Consider the following 7,600-nt stretch of genomic DNA (forward strand, 5'->3'; position numbering starts at 1 on the left):
CAGGTTGGGGGTGTAAACCAATTGCTACCCAGCTCATCTCCGTACTCACAGTGTGATGTTTGGGGTAAGAACGCGCTAGTTCTGGGCACACCCAGTTTAAACTTGCTCAACTACTTTGTTTTCACGAAAAATTACGCAGGAACGCGATGCATAATTATGGAATGGATCACAAGATTATTATGTGTTGCAATTTATAAGCTTATATCAAGGTGAAGATTCTAAGAAAATAGTTTCTCCTTTAATGACCTGGTGGCCTAGAGCCAAGATTGGACCTGTGGTTCAATTTCTACAGTCAGAGGACTATGTATATAAATGCTACTGTTTTTGTCAGATAGCAGACACTACTTCCTTTTCCTGAAAGATGTGGAAGACTGGCTTTAATCATATTAAGCTAGTTCAAAACTCAACTGTAGTCTCATCTTTCCAGAAGAGCAAGAGGTAGAGGGAAAGGCACTTCAGGATCAGAGCTGCAACTACTGCTGTGGAAAAGCTGGGACTTCTCACCGGTGTAACTTGACATCTCCTAAATTTACTTTTTTCTATCTTGTGATTTTTCTCTGTTAGTTACGTCAAGAGCTTCCCAGACATTAAAAAAAAAAAAAAAAAAAAAAAAGATCTTCCCAGACATATGAACTCAGTATGTTTGTCACCTTTTCGGTCCTTACATTTTTTTTTAAAAAAATCAAAATCTTGGTGATCTTATCTTCATATTGGCTTTTAAATATTATATATTCTATAAATATTCTTCATTTTTTTCCTACTCTTTGTCTCATTACCTTTCACTTGGGCTACTACTATAGGTTTCTAACTGGTGTTTTTTCCTTCTCCAATCCATTCTGTAAAAGGTGATTATTTTTTTTTAAAGATTTTATTTATTTATTTGACAGAGAGACAGCCAGCGAGAGAGAGAACACAAGCAGGGGGAGTGGGAGAGGAAGAAGTAGGCTCCCAGTGGAGGAGCCTGATGTGGGGCTCGATCCCAGAACGCCGGGATCACACCCTGAGCTGAAGGCAGACGCTTAAGGACTGCGCTACCCAGGCGCCCCAAAAGGTGATTATTTTTTTAAGCACACTTCTGGACATATTACTGTCCTGCTCATAAACTTTTGGTGACTCCTGAGAGTAGAGAGTTAGTCCAGATAGTAATATGGCATTCAAATACTGACACAATCTGATCCTACTTATCTTTATTATATAATAATTAACTGGTTATTTTCTGAATGTAGCATGGACTTTCTAGCTTTGGCTCACACCCTTCCTTTTATCTGGATTGACCCTTTCCATGAATCTTTACCAAAGCCAACACAAATACCATCTCCTTTATTGGAAGTAATCCTTTCTGTTTTGATACTCACTTAGCAATTAGTCATTATATTTTTACAGCATAGCTTCTGTTCAAATGTCATCAATCTTAAGCCCTTCTCTGACTATCCTGTCCCCCCTTACCACCCCTCCACTCCCTGCCTTCTCTACTTTTATGAGATCTCATCAGCACCTAAAATTATATTTATTGGTTTGTGCTTATTATTTTGAATCCCCTCACCACTAGAAAGTAAGCTATATGTCTTTTTGTTGTTGTTCATGTTATATATCAAGCATCTGGAAGAGTTCTGGCACATAGCAGATGCTCAAAAGTTGTTGCCAAATGAATAAATGCATATGTAATGTTCCTCCCTACACATGTGTTGTCTCTCTTGTTAGATTTCTCTTCTTCTTCCATTCTATGTCAAGATTAATGTGTCATTATTCATGCAAATACCAAAGAGTTATTCTCAACCCCTCCCTCTCTCACAACCACCTAACATCAGATTGATTTTTTTTTCTTTAAACTCTCTGGTGGCAGAGGATCAATTAAGAACAACACTTGAAGATTTGGGAGGCTGCAAAGATAACTCATGTGAAAGAAAAGGCCTAACTAAACAAGGGAGGCAATAACAGAAATATGAAGAGGGAAATGGGAGATATTTAAAAGTTCCAATTGACCAGATCCAGGACAGGGAGACTAGCTGGAGTAGCTGACATTAATCAAAACAGGAAATACAAGGAACACCTGGCTAGCTCAGTCACTGGAGCCTACAACTCTTGATCTCTGGGTTGTGAGTTTGAGCCCCATGTTGGGTGTAGGGATTCCTTAAAAATAAAATCTAATGGGACGTCTGGGTGATTCAGTCGGTTAAGGGTCTGCCTTCGGCTCAGATCATGATCCCAGGGTCCTGGCATCAAGTCCCACATCAAGCTATTTGCTCGATGCAGAGCCTGCTTCTTCTTCTGCCCCTCCCTCCGTTCATGCACTCACTCGAGAGCACCCGCATGCTCGCTCGCTCTCTCTAACAAATAAATAAAATCTTAAAAAAAATAAAATCTAAAAAAAAAGAAAGAATGGGAAATACAAGAGGAAGAATATGTATGGAGGCTATGAGAAGAGCAGCATGGCAAACTCTTACTTGGTATATTCTCCTGCCCTGGGGCTTTACTTTCCTACTCAGCTTAGTTCTGTGGTGCGAAACATTGACTGTTCTTTCCAGTAATCTCACCTTGTTTTCTTTGTCTTTCTGACGCTGCTGATAACCCCTACACTTTAGATTACTCTTATCATTTGCCTTATATGTGTGGTGCTGGAGAACGTCTCACATTTACAGGTGATATCATAAATTTATGGTCTCTAGGTGCACCTGGGTGGCCCAGTCACTTAAGCGTCTGACTCTTGGTTTTGGCTCAGGTCTTGACCTCAGGATGGTGAGATCCAGCCGATATCAGGGTCTGTGCTCGGCAGGGAGTCTGCTTCAGACTCTCCCTCTCCCTCTGCCCCTACTCTGGGCGCGCGCGCCATGCTCTCTCTCATAAAATAAGTAAATCTTTTAAAAAAATTTTTATGGTCTCTAACCTTATTTAAGCGCTCAGAAGTGAAGAACAGCACTTCTCAGGAAACATTTGCTCCTTCTCCTAATTCCCACAGTAGCCATTTTGGGCATTCACAATTTGCGTTAAGCCCTTAAGGGAGCTCTCCTGATACCTTTCTCTTTATTTCCCAAAGGCACCAACTGCCTTAACTTCTTGTCTTCTCACCCACTTACTTACCATCACTGTACTTGCTTCCTTCCTTCCCCTCTGCTTCAGAGGAAGGGGTATCCCAGCTCTCATCATGCACTAATTTCTTTCATCTCCTTAGGGACTTTGATTTCTCTGTTACTATCTTCAACCTCCCGTTCTCCATTAGTTCTTTCTTCTCAGAAGTGAAACCTACTCATCTGTACTAGTTTGTGAAGGCTTTCTTTTGTTCTCCTTCAGTAACTTTCATCTTCCTGTACCCAACCTTTCCTTCACAGCCAAGAACCTTGAGTCTATGTTTCGCTTCTTTTCTTCACCTCCCATTCGCTTCCCAACTTACTGGAAACTGGATATTGACTCCATAACTTCATTGAAACTGCTCTATGATCTACTAATTATTAGATTGAATAGTCCCTTCTTAATTTGTCTCATCTCATTCTTTCTGACATTTTATGCTGTTGCCAATTTTCATCTTTTCTCCAAGTTTTACTCGCTTGACCACCATGAAACACTCTCGAATCACTCTCTGCATTCATTCTTAGCATCACATGCTGGTTTTTCTTCTTAAGGTGGAAGAAATATTACCTTCCTAGAAAAACTCACTTTTAATTAGCTCAGCACAAATAACTCAAGAGTAAACTTCTGGTTTCTCTCATTTGTGTAGGAGGCTTCTATCAAAGTAAGAATAAATATAACTGAAGAAACGTGTATCTGGTATGCTTCCTATGCTCACTTAATGCGAAATTTAAGAAATAATAGCTCTTGTGGTGCTTGGATTTAGTTGGTTAAGCATCTGCCTTCGGCTCAGGTCATGATCTCAGGGTCCTGGGATGAAGCCCCGAGTTGGGCTCCCTGTTCAGCAGGAAGTCTGCTTCTCCCTCTGCCCCTCCCCCTGCTCATGCATGTTCTCTCTGTCTCTCAAATAAATAAATAAATAAACAAATAAATAAATAAATATTTTTAAAAAATAGCTCTTGCCCTCTGAGAGATCATGGAAAAACAGACAATGCACATACAAACACATTAAAGGAAATATGAGTACTTAAAAAGTATGTACCTGCCCCGGAAGCCTACACCAGGAAAACAAAGAAATAACTGGTACCCATGTTTTAATTTTGAAAAATCACGGGGCAGAGAGAACATAGAAGACTGATGTTTACCATTTCCTTTCCATTACTATCAACTGTATTTTTATTGTCATGTGTAGGTTGGTACATTATGGTGAATAAGGTCTGTGTTATCTGTTCTCTATGAAGGCACCTGTGATATAGAAAAGTATTGATAAAGTCTTTGAAATAAATTTGAGCTAATCCAAACTAAATATGAAAGAATACTTCACCTAGGTTTCTTTCTTTGTTTCTTTCTTTCTTTCTTTCTTTCTTTCTTTCTTTCTTTCTTTCTTTCTTTCTTATATGGCATTTGACTTTATTCTTGAATTCACCCAGTTTTTTAGAGTAGAAGCTCTTGGTACATTACTTCACAAATTATGCAAATATTTTGGTAAACACACATTTAGAGATTCAAAGGACATGTTTTGCCTGACTAAATTTTTTTAAATGATTTTTTATTATATTATGTTAGTCACCATACAGTACATCCCCGGTTTCCGATGTAAGGCTCGATGATTCATTAGTTGTGTATAACACCCAGTGCACCATGCAATACGTGCCCTCCTTACTACCCATCACCGGTCTATCCCATTCCCCCACCCCCCCTCCCCACTGAGGCCCTCAGTTTGTTTCTCATAGTCCATAGTCTCTCATGTTTCATTCCCCCTTCTGATTACCCCCCCTTTCTTTATCCCTTTCTTCCCCTACTGATCATCCTAGTTCTTATGTTCCATAGATGAGAGAAATCATATGATAGTTATCTTTCTCTGCTTGACTTATTTCACTTAGCATTATCTCCTCCAGTGCCGTCCATGTTGCAGCAAATATTGAGAACTCGTTCTTTCTGATAGCTGAGTAATATTCCATTGTATATATGGACCACAACTTCTTAATCCAGTCATCTGTTGAAGGGCATCTCGGCTCCTTCCACGATTTAGCTATTGTGGACATTGCTGCTATGAACATTGGGGTGCATATGGCCCTTCTCTTTACTACGTCTGTATCTTTGGGGTAAACACCCAGTAGTGTAATGGCTGGATCATAGGGTAGCTCAATTTTTAACTTTTTAAGGGACCTCCACACTGTTTTCCAGAGTGGCTGTACCAACTTGCATTCCCACCAACAATATAGGAGGGATCCCCTTTCTCCACATCCTCTCCAACAATTGTTGTTTCTTGCCTTGTCTATATTTGCCATTCTGACTGGCGTAAGGTGGTATCTCAGTGTGGTTTTGATTTGAATTTCCTTGATGGCTAATGATTTTGAACATTTTTCATGTGTCTGTTAGCCATTTGTAAGTCTTCATACATACAAGTGTCTATTCATATCTTCTGCCCATTTTTTGATTTGTTTATTTGTGTCTCGTGTATGTATGTCTTCATACATACAAGTGTCTATTCATATCTTCTGCCTATTTTTTGATTTGTTTATTTGTTTCTCGTGTATTGAGTTTGAGAAGTTCTTTGTAGATCTTGGATACCAGTCCTTTATCTGTAGTGTCATTTGCAAATATATTCTCCCATTCCGTGGGCTGCCTCTTAGTTTTTCTGACTGTTTCCTTGGCTGTGCAGAAACTTTTAATCTTGATGAAGTCCCATAAATTCATTTTATCTTTTGTTTCTCTTGCCTTTGGGGATGTATCATGAAAAAGGTTGCTTTGGCCGATGTCATAGAGGTTACTGCCTGTGTTCTCCTCTAGAATTTTGATGGATTCCTGTCTCACATCTTTCATCCATTTGGAGTTTATTTTTGTGTATGGTGTGAGATAGTGGTCAAGTTTCATTCTTTTGCATGTAGCTGTCCAATTTTCCCAGCACCATTTATTGAAGAGACTGTCTTTTTCCCACCAGATGTTTTTTCCTGCCTTATCAAATATTAGTTGCCCAAAGAGCTGAGGGTCCATTTCTGGGCTCTCTATTCTGTTCCATTGGTCTGTGTGTCTGTTTTTGTGCCAGTACCATGCTGTCTTTGTGATCACAGCTTTGTAGTACAGCTCGAAATCCGGCATTGTGATGCCCCCAGCTTTGTTTTTCCTTTTCAACAGTTCCTTAGAGATTCGGGGCCTTTTCTGTTTCCATACAAATTTAAGGACTATTTGTTCCAGTTCTTTGAAAAATGTCCTCGGTATTTTGATCGGGATAGCATTGAAAGTGTAGATTGCTCTGGGTAGCATGGACATTTTAACTATGTTAATTCTTCCGATCCATGAGCATGGAATACCTTTCCATCTTTTTATGTCTTCCTCAACGTCTTTCAAGAGTGATTTATAGTATCTAGAATATAGGTCCTTTACGTCTCTGGTTAAGTTAATTCCAAGGTAACGTATGGTTTTTGGTGCTATTGTAAATGGGATGGATTCCTTAATTTCTCTTTCTTCGGTCTCGTTATTCGTGTATAGAAATGCAACTGATTTCTGAGCATTGATTTTGTATCCCGCCACGTTACTGAATTGCTCTATAACTTCTAATAGTTTGGGAGTGACTTCTTTTGGGTTTTCCATATAGAGTATCATGTCATCTGCGAAGAGAGACATTTTGACTTCTTCTTTGCCGATTTGAATACCTTTGATCCCTTTTTGTCATCTGATTGCTGTTGCAAGGACTTCTAGTACTATGTTGAATAATAGTGGCGAGAGTGGGCATCCTTGTCGAGTTCCTGATCTTAAGGGAAAGGCTTCCAGCTTTTCCCCATTGAGAATAATATTTGCAGTAGGCTTTTCATAGATGGCTTTTATGAGATTGAGAAATGTACCTTCTATTCCTACACTCTGAAGGGTTTTAATCAGGAAAGGATGCTGTATTTTGTCAAATGCTTTTTCGGCAATTGAGAGGATCATATGGTTCCTGAGTCTTTTCTTGTTGATATGATGTATCACGCTGATTGATTTGCGAATATTGAACCACGCTTGCATCCCAGGTATGAATCCCACTTGATCATGATGGATAATCCTTTTAATGTACTGTTGGATTCTATTAGCAAGGATCTTGTTGAGGATTTTGGAGTCCATATTCATTAGGGAAATCGGTCTGTAATTCTCCTTTTTGAGGGGGTCTTTGCCTGGTTTGGGGATCAAGGTAATATTGGCCTCATAGAATGAGTTTGGTAGCTTTCCTTCTGTTTCTATTTTTTGAAATAGCTTTAGAAGAATAGGTATTATTTCTTCTTTGAATGTTTGGTAGAATTCCCCAGGAAAACCGTCCGGGCCTGGAGTTTTGTTATTTGGAAAGTTGTTTATCACTGACTCAATTTCTTCATAATTAATTGGTCTGTTTAAGAAATCAATTTCTTCCTGTTTCAATCTTGGTAGTTTATAGGTTTCCAGGAAGGATTCCATCTCTTCCAGATTGCTTAGTTTATTGGCATATAGCTGTTGATAAAAATTTCTAATAATCCTTCCAATTTCAATGGTGTTCGTCGTGACCTCTCCTTTTTCATTCATAATT

The sequence above is a fragment of the Ursus arctos genome, unplaced genomic scaffold, assembly GCF_023065955.2.
Source record: "Ursus arctos isolate Adak ecotype North America unplaced genomic scaffold, UrsArc2.0 scaffold_26, whole genome shotgun sequence".
In the NCBI taxonomy this organism is placed as follows: domain Eukaryota; kingdom Metazoa; phylum Chordata; class Mammalia; order Carnivora; family Ursidae; genus Ursus; species Ursus arctos.